General features: G+C 38.1%; 1 pseudogene; it reads left to right on the forward strand.

The window, feature by feature from the left end:
* Positions 1-6,069: 6,069 nt before the first annotated feature.
* On the forward strand, positions 6,070-7,407 carry LOC122236436 (annotated as a pseudogene).
* The last annotated feature ends 2,280 nt before the right edge of the window (positions 7,408-9,687 follow it).

Consider the following 9,687-nt stretch of genomic DNA (forward strand, 5'->3'; position numbering starts at 1 on the left):
TCAAACTCTACCCAGCCAAAATTAAAAAATGAGTACTTTGTCTAGCAATGACCCATGCTAGGGTCAGACCCATCCCATTTATGTCATTAGGGTTCTTTTCTAGCTAACTTTTGAGTCCTGCTAATACACATCCTCTAACAGTTTTGACAAGGGGAAGATAACTAAGTGATTGGACATACCTTCTCTGCAGTGCATTTATAAATGCAGCATTTATGAAGTCTTGTCAACATCTCTACTCACACTTAATGTACCCCATAAAATCGATACATGTTGTAAAAACTGAAGATCAAAAAGCTGAAGCTATTTGTTGAAAATTGCCTAGCTGGTAAACACCACAGCCAAAGTTCAAATATTGGTTGTTTCACTCAAAATCTCTAACCAAATTTGCTAACCAAAATGTTACATTGTGAGGTCTGTCTTAGTGTTTGTTTTTAGCAGAATCTGGAAACTGGTAGCCTTAAAAGGAATATAAAGTGTTTTTATTGATAGTTACATTGATTATACAAATAATTGCACATTGAATACTTAAGGAGATTATATAATCAACAGGGGCTTTATCGCAATAAAAATGCCACTGGAAAGCTTCAAACAAAAATTATAAATCTTAAAAAAAAAGCAAAATGGGGGACTTGATAACCACTCAATCTAAGAAGATGGGAGGCATCACAAATGGAATAAGAAAACTGAACCCAGGGTCAGAAATTAAAAAAAAAAAAAAAATTAAAAAAAAAAAAAAAAACTTGAATAGAGTATACACAAGAGCCTTAGAAATATAAGACCTTGGGGCACCTGGATGCCTCAGTCTGTTAAGTGTCAGACTTAAGCTCAGGTCATGATCTCGCAGCCCATGAGTTCAAGCATCGCGTCAGGCTCTGTGCTGACAGCTCAGAGCCTGGAGCCTGCTTCGGATTCCGTGTCTCCCTCTCTCTCTCTGCCCCTTCCCTGCTTACACTCTGTTTCTCTCTCTCTCTCTCTTTCAAAAATGATTTAATGTCAAAAAATTAAAAAAAATACATGATCTCAGACACCTCTATAAATTAGGTTAAAAATAGTTGACGCAGGATAGTCTTTTGTTTTTGTTTTTGTTTTTTTTTAATTTTTTTTAACGTTTGTTTATTTTTGAGACAGAGAGAGATAGAGCATGAACGGGGGAGGGTCAGGGAGAGAGGGAGACACAGAATCTGAAACAGGCTCCAGGCTCTGAGCTGTCAGCACAGAGCCCGACGCGGGGCTCGAACACACGAACTGTGAGATCATGACCTGAGCTGAAGTCGGACGCTTAGCCGACTGAGCCACCCAGGCGCCCCAAGATAGTCTTGAAATTGCATCTCGTTTGTGTGTGAGAGAGCGTGCGATGCAACTGAATAAAGCCTATTGATGAAATACAAATAAGGTCCTATATGATTAGAAACTGGAGGAGTGATGATCACTTTCGGGTGGACTGCATGTTGGTTTATATGAGAATTTTCCCAGCATTTTAATATTTTGTGCTCACAAGCACCAATATTTGAATGCAACTGTGTCAGCTGAAGGCAACAAGCACACGATGCAGATCCACTCCACGTTCTTCCTTTTTTTGCCACAAGCTTGGACTTGGAAGTGCTAGCAGGTGGTCACCATTAGTCTCCCCACAGTTCAATAGCGTCAACTCTTCTTCCCACCCCCTCTGTTGAGCTATCTTCACAATTTAAGATCATGTATTTGTAACAGTGCTGCCTTATTCGATGATCTGCCATGTCTTTACCTGTACTAGTATTTTTCCTTAGTAATTATTGTTAGGATTCTGGCTGTAAGTTCCATTGATACTGAGGACACTGTTCTAATCCTATTGTTCCTCATAGGTGTTTGTTTCAGCAACATGTGAAATTTTTAGCAACATATCCATTAGATACATGATAAATGATAAGTTGTGCTATGGGAAAATTTTCAAGATAAATGTAGAGTTTTTCTTAAAAAAATACATAATAGTATGCATAGTGTGATTCCATTTTGATATGAAAGAGAAAAAATGAAACTGTATATAGATTTACTCTTGTATCACAGAATATATTTAAAAGATCTCCAGGTAGATAACACAAGGGTAACTACCTAGGTGTGTATCTCCCAATATTTCTTCCTGAAACTAAAAAGAACAAGAAAAAGAACAGAGAATGTACTAAAGTCATGCTTTTTGCTTTCATAAGTTGAAAATGGAGCATGCTCAAACTTTAAAATAAAAAAAAGGGGGGGAATAAGTAGAGATGTTATTAGATCCCAGTGGACACTATATCTTAATCCTGCCCTGCTGCAAAGCTTTGTGTTTAAGAGAGCAGACAGAAAGAGGGGGAGAGAAAGGGATGGAGGGAGAGAGAGAGGAGGGGTGGGGGAGGAAACCCTAGAAGGGAGAACAGGGGAGTGGGCAATAGATCTAAAGTTAACCTAAAACTATTGCCCTTAAGAGTCTGACAGCTGTAATAGTAAAAATACTTTTTAAAAGTAAAGTGTTCTGAACGATCACAGCATGATTTTCATAGAAGAAACTTAAGTTCTTGCAATGTGAATTGGCTGTCTTTGAAACACATAGCATTTGAGAAAAAGAAAAGAAAAAGGAACAGTATCCCTTGGGGAGAAATAATATAAGATTTTAAAATACCATTTTGAGTATCTTTAAAAAAAAATAAATGAAGACCCGAATCTACAAATTAAAGGGCAAATAGAAAATTATCTCAGAATGATTAGGTCTTAGAAGTATCCTCATGAAACTATTAAACTTTGAAGATAGAGATGAAAAAAATATTCGAGTTCTTTAGCCAAAAAAGATCAAATAGCTTACAAGGCCAAAAGGATGAAGGTGATATTCAATTTTTTTAAAAGCAACATTCAGAGCAAGACCGTAATGGAGCAGGATATGCAAAAGATCATTAAAAGAAAGTGTGAACCAAGGATTTTATATCTAGTTAAACATTCCTTAAATAAGAAGGTTATGGAAAAAGTTTTAAACATCTATGAATTTAGGGGATTCTTGACTAATGAGACCTTCTTAGGGAAACTCGAATGAGCTCCACTAAAACAAGAGATGCCTGGGGAAATTTCAACAAAAGGACAGATACCGAGAAGTTTAATATATGCAATTTAAATTTAATGCTAAAAAGTGGGGATGGGATGGACTGCTAATGTACGAATTCTATGTAGGGTGGCATAGTACATTTTTTTTTAACGGGAGGAAAAAATTCAAAGAAGGAATTCGAATGAGAGCATTAATTCTTTTTAAATTGATGTATAACATTCTATTAAAGTATACTCCTTGACACATGTATAGGCAATAAATAGGAAATAAAAAATGCCACTAAAATCGGGCAAAGCAGGTATTAAAAGTTGGAGTACGAAAAAAAAAAAAGGGTAGAGTGGGAGAGAGCCAAAGCATAAGAGACTCTTAAAAACTGAGAACAAACTGAGGGTTGATGGGGGGTGGGACAGAGGGGAAAGTGGGTGATGGGCATTGAGGAGGGCACCTGTTGGGATGAGCACTGGGTGTTGTATGGAAACCAATCTGACAATAAATTTCATATATTAGAAAAAAAAGTTGGAGTATGAAAACTGGGAGCTAAAGGGCATTGGGGAGCCAGGCTGGCTCAGTTGGTTAAGCGGCCTACTTCGGCTCAGGTCATGATCTCATGGTTCATGAGTTTGAGCCCCGCGTCAGCTCAGAGCCTGGACCCTGTTTTGGATTCTGTGTCTCCCTCTCTCTGACCCTCCCCCATTCGTGCTTTGTCTCTCTCTATCTCAAAAATAAGTAAACATTAAAAAAATTTTTAAAGGCCATTCACAGGGTATAAATACAAAGGTAATTAGAACAAAGATACAAACCTTCCAAAATATAGTTTTTAGTTAAGATTTAATCATATAAAGAAGTATAAATTAAAACACAAACCTGAATTATAAAATCTTGTTACAGAAATAAAACCAAACATACCAATGGAACAATAAATGGGAACGAGCTTAGCTTACCTACTAAAAAAAATAAAGATACTCAATTTGTTTACAGAACAAGGCCCGATTATGTTACTTTCAAGAAGTAGGCTGAAATTGATTTACAAAGGCAAAGTTTTAAGGAATGGTCAAATGTATGTTAGGCAAATAGAAACAGTAAGAAAGTAGGGGTAGCAGTTATATTATCAGACCAAGTATTATTTAAGCCTACAAGTGTTAACAATGAAAAGGAACATTTTTAAATGGTTAAATCCCATTGGAAAAAGATGATGTTGATAAACCACAATGATTAAGGTAGAGAAGAAACTTCTCTAAAAGACCTTAGAAGCAATGACATCATGGGACAAATGAGCACCCCAGTCTTCTCGATGTTGGTTTTTAAAGCCATCCTCAAATAAAATAACCAAGGCTCCTTAAATAAATGGTTGATTGCATGGCGAGAGGGCAAGATGAGTTTGGAACATCTTAGGGTATAAAAAAGAAAGTAGGAGGTGCTCAGTGTATAAAGGAGGCATTTCAATCAGACAAAACATTTTTTGATTAGATACATAGTTGGTACCTACTGTTAAACTTCATTCTTCTTGTTGCATTGTTTCCACTGTATGGATATATCAAAATGTTTGTATGCATTGCGTTGTTGATGGGTACTTGGCAGTTTCCAGTCCAGATCTATTTAGGACTATGTTGCTATGATTATTTTTGTGCATGTCTGTTAATCAGCACGTGTACATGTCTATTTTGGGTATATGTTTAGGAGAAGGACTGCTAGGTTACAGGGAATGATTCTGTTCAGCTTTGATAGATACCACCAAACAATTTTCTAAAACAGTCATCCCAGTTTACTTTCCCATCAGCAGTGTGTGAGTTCTATTTGCTCCATATTTTCTACAAATTCTGTAATCTTCTTCCTTTCTATGTTGGTCATTCTGACTTTTTTAAAAGTCAGTAAAGAGAGACAGATTATCTTAAAGAAGTGATAGTCAAATGACAGGAGACCTCATAGCAGTTACTCTGGAAGTCAGAAGGTAGTAGAAAATACATCGTGAAACAAGCCTCCCAGATTCTGTCCTTGACTTTCTGTAGCCTATCGGTAGCTCAACAACCTGAGTCATTTTATCAAAACATCAAGTCAGATCCTGTAACTCCGTCTCAAAATTATCCATTGGTTTTGCCTCTCATTTTAAGTGAATAGCCCAAATTCTTTTTAATTTTTTTTCAGTTTATTTATTTTTGAGACAGAGAGAGACAGAGCATGAATGTGGGAGGGGCAGAGAGAGAGGGAGACACAGAATTGGAAGCAGGCTCCAGGCTCTGAGCCATCAGCCCAGAGCCCGACAGGGGCTCAAACTCACAGACCGCAAGATCGTGACCTAAGCTGAAGTCGGACGCTTAACCGACTGAGCCACTCAGGCGCCCCCAAATTCTTTTAAAAAAAAAAGTTTATTTTGACAGAAAGTGCAAGTGGGGTAGGAGCAGAGAGAGAGAGAGGGAGAAAGAGAGAGAATTCCAAACAGGCTTCACACTGTCAGCGTGGAGCCCGATGTGGGGCTCAATCCCACCAACCGTGAGATCATGACCTGAGCTGAAATCAAGAGTCAGACGTTCAACATACTGAGCCACCCAGGCATCCCAAAGCCAAATTCTTCATAGAGTGTAGTAGGACCTTCGTGAATTGATCCCCTCTTATGCTTTGTTCTACTTGCTTATTTGACCCTGACCATTTACTCTTAATCACACACCAAGCATATTCCCTCGCATGTACTTTGAATAGGCTGTTCCTTGGCCTGGAAAATTCTCTCCCCCCAGATGTCTACATGGCTTCCTTGTCAAATATTTTCTCAAATTGCTTAAATAGCAACCTTCTTGTCATACCCTAGCCTTTTTCCTGCATTATTCTAAATTATGCCCATCTCAAATATGTTTTTTTTATCTTAAGCTCGTGTGATACATGAATAATTTGTTAATTTTTTAATCCACTATTGTGTAGCCACAGCTTAAAACGACTATCACATAAGAAAATCTTGAAAAATTAATCGTTTTTTCTCAGTGGGTTCGCCACCGGAACACAAGTGTGAAAATCACCACTAAACCTGAATCAAAATGGCAAAGGAAAAGACTCCTATCAACAGTATCATTACTGGGCATAAAGGTCAGGCCAGTCTACCACTTCTAGTCATCTGATTTACAAACGTGGTGGACTGACAAAAGATCTACTGAAAAATTTGAGGAGGCTGCTGAGATGGGAAAGGACTCCTTTAAGTATGCCTGGGTCTTGGCTAGACTGGAAGCTGACTGTGAATGTGGTATCATCGATACCTCCCTGTAGAAATTCAAGACCAACAAGTATGATATAACCATCACTGATGCCCCAGGACACACAGGCTTTATAACCCTGATTGTACTATCCTGACTATTGGTGCTGGTGTTGGAGAATTTGAAGCAGATCTCTCCAAGAATGGGAAGACTTAGGAACATGCCCTTTTTGCTTATATACTGGCTGTGAAACAACTAATTGTTAACAAAATGAATTTCACTGAGACCCCCTAGAGCCACAAGATATAGGAGCAAATCTTTAAGGAAGTCTGCACTTACATTAAGAAAATTGGCTACAACCCCAACATAGTAGCATATTGGCCGATTTCTGGTTGGAATGGTAACAGTCCTAGAGCTAAGTGCTAACTAACAGGCTCTGGTTCAAGGGATGGAAAGTCACCAGTAAAGATGGCAATGCCAGAGGAACCATGCTGCTTGAAGCTCTGGTTTGCATTTTCCCACCAACTTGTCCAACTGACAGGCCCTTGCGTCTACTCCCCCAGGACGTCTACAGAGTTGGTTGGTATTGGTATTGTCCCTGTGTGCCAGGTCGAGGCTGGTGTTCTTAAACCTGGCAAAAGTGGTCACCTTTGCTCCAATGTCACAACTCAAGTAAAGTCTATTGAAATACACCATGAAGCTTTGAGTGAGGCTCTTGCTGGGGACGATATGTGTCAGGAAAACATGTGTCAAAGATGTTCATCGTGTCAGTGTGACTGGTGACAGCAAAAATGACCCACCAGTAGAAGCAGCTGGCTTCATGGCTTAGGGAATATCCTGGCCCATCTAGGCCAAATCAGTGCTGGATACGCACCTGTGCTGGATTGTCACCCAGCTCACATCTCTTGTGAGTTTGCTGAGCTGAAGAAGATTGATCACCATTCTAGAAGAAAAGCTAGAAGATGGCCCAAGTTCTTGCTATCTCGTGATGCTGCCATCGTTCATATGGTTCGTAGAAAGCCTATGTGTTTTGATCGCCTCTCTGACTATCCTTTTCTGGGCCACTGTGCTGTTCATCACGTGAGATAGACAGTTGCTGTGGGTGTCATCAGAGCAGTGAACAAGAAGTCCACAGGGGCCGGCAAGGTCACCGTATCTGCCCAGAAAGCTCAGAAGGCTAAATAAATATTATCTCCAATACCTGCCACCCGGTCTTAATCACTGGTGGATGAACAGAACTGTTAGTGTCAGTTGGCCGTTTTAAATTTAAATAGAAGACTGGTTAATGATAACAATGTATTGTAAACCTTGAAAAGGAAAGGAGGTTTTGTGCATCATTTGTGCGTGCATGCATGTGTGTGTGTGTGGTAGTTTTAAGTTACTAGTTTGTAGAATCTGTACTATTTAAAGGAAACAACTTGACCAAAAATCTGTGGTGGAATTTTGAGACCCATTAAAACAAAAGTTTAATGAGGGGGGAAGAAAAGAACAATGAATAAATTAACAGAAATTTATATTGAAAACACATTTTTAAGCTTATAGTTACCTGTCTGAAGGAAATTGGTGTGATTTCCTCTATTTGCTTAAAATGTTTCTTTCCTTTTGGTTTTCAGAGGTTTAATTGCATGTGCCTGCTTGTACTTTTTCTTAGTATTTATACTACTATGCCTTCATACTCATTTTTGAAACTGTGGCTTGATAAGTGTCATAAATCTTGGAAAATTTTCTGCTTGTATTTTTTTTTATTTAGAAAAAATTTTAACGTTTATTTATTTTTGAGACAGAGACAGAGCATGAACAGGGAAGGGGCAGAGAGGAGGGAGACACAGAATCTGAAACAGGCTCCAGGCTCTGAGCTGTCAGCACAGAGCCCGACGCGGGGCTCAAACTCACGGACCATGAGATCATGAGCTGAGCCGAAGTCGGATGCTTAACCGACCAAGCCACCCAGGCGCCCCTTTGCTTGTATTTCTTAATACATCCATTCTTTCACCTTCTGTCTTCTGGAACTGCAGTTACACAATTTTCCATCTTTCTATCACATCTATGTGTTCCTTTCATACTTTTCTACAATTTCCATCTGTTTTCTTCATATTTATTTCTGGATATTTTCTCATTATTAGTCTTTGATGTCGCTAGTCCTCTTTTCTGTCCTATCTGCAACATCTGGTTGTGGTTTGCATATTTTTAATATCTAGGAATATTTGCCTTTAAAAAATTAAATGCCAGTTCCCTGGTGAAATTATCCATCTTTGTAAATCTATTTTATTAAAGTTATTAGTGTGAGTCCATTTTTGAAAACTCCAGTAGCTGGATTACTTGTAGATTTATTACTTTATGTTCTTCCTGATTTTTGTCACTTGGTTTTCTTTCTTGTTGCTCAGGATAATGTTTACTGAATGCAGTATACATGAACAATAGCAAAGGTCCTAGATGACGTTTTGTTTGTTTCCCCACCACTACATTTAATTTTCTTCAGCTCAGGTTTGTCTTTCTGTCTGTTGTTCTGTTTTGCCTTCTAGAATTTACCTCTTTCAGGAGCTCACGTAAAAGCCTGAATTTTAACAGTAGCCTCTCATTCTTGTCCGGCTGTGATACCTATTTCTGTCTTGCAGCACTAATTCTGGAAACTCTGATTAGTGTTATAACCTCTTGGGTGTCAGTTTTAACATTCTCAGCATCTCCTCCAATGCATGTATTGTTGATTTTAAGATGAGATTATGTGAGGACTTTGGGGCTCATTTGATTTGATTTCCAAGATAGTGATACTTCTTAAATCCTCGCTTTGTGTTTTTCTGATAGATTTAAACACCTTAAAAAACTTTGTTTTCATTTCTGCAAGAAGAGTTAGTCTAATACAAGCTATATCATTCTAGCTAAATGTGGAAACTCTCTTTACAAATTGATTTGGGGTTAAAATTTGCGACTGTTTCAGTTGACGGCATGTTGTGCTGATTGAGGTCTCAGAAAAGAGGAAAAAAAGCGCTTTTATTTTTAGACCAATACATATTAAACTCAAATACCTTTCATTCTTTTGAGTCAGGCTTTTAATTTTAATAACAGAGAATGTATTGATGACTTCCAATTGTTATGGTGATTGTTTTCTTGTTGTACCATGCCGGTTTAAGGAAGCATCTATATCTGGAGAGAGATACATATATACATACATACATACATACATACATACCTTTGGGGAGAGAGAGAGAGTGGGGAGAGATCTTTCTTTGTGACAGCAATATAATCCTTCTAAAAACAACAACATATAATAATTGTCCGCATTAAGCAAAAGAGAAATAAGAAGCAAGACTGGCTACATAATTTGTCATAATTTAACGGAATGCAAAATGAAGATGCGGGGCCCTTGTTTAAAAATGAAGAATTTCAAGACGCCTAAAGCAAAGCTTTAAGTAGATTTCAGAATAACAACTACTCCTTCTTTATTTCTAAATTTTATAAATAGGCTAG

This window comes from Panthera tigris, chromosome A2 (genome assembly GCF_018350195.1).
Source record: "Panthera tigris isolate Pti1 chromosome A2, P.tigris_Pti1_mat1.1, whole genome shotgun sequence".
Classification (NCBI taxonomy): domain Eukaryota; kingdom Metazoa; phylum Chordata; class Mammalia; order Carnivora; family Felidae; genus Panthera; species Panthera tigris.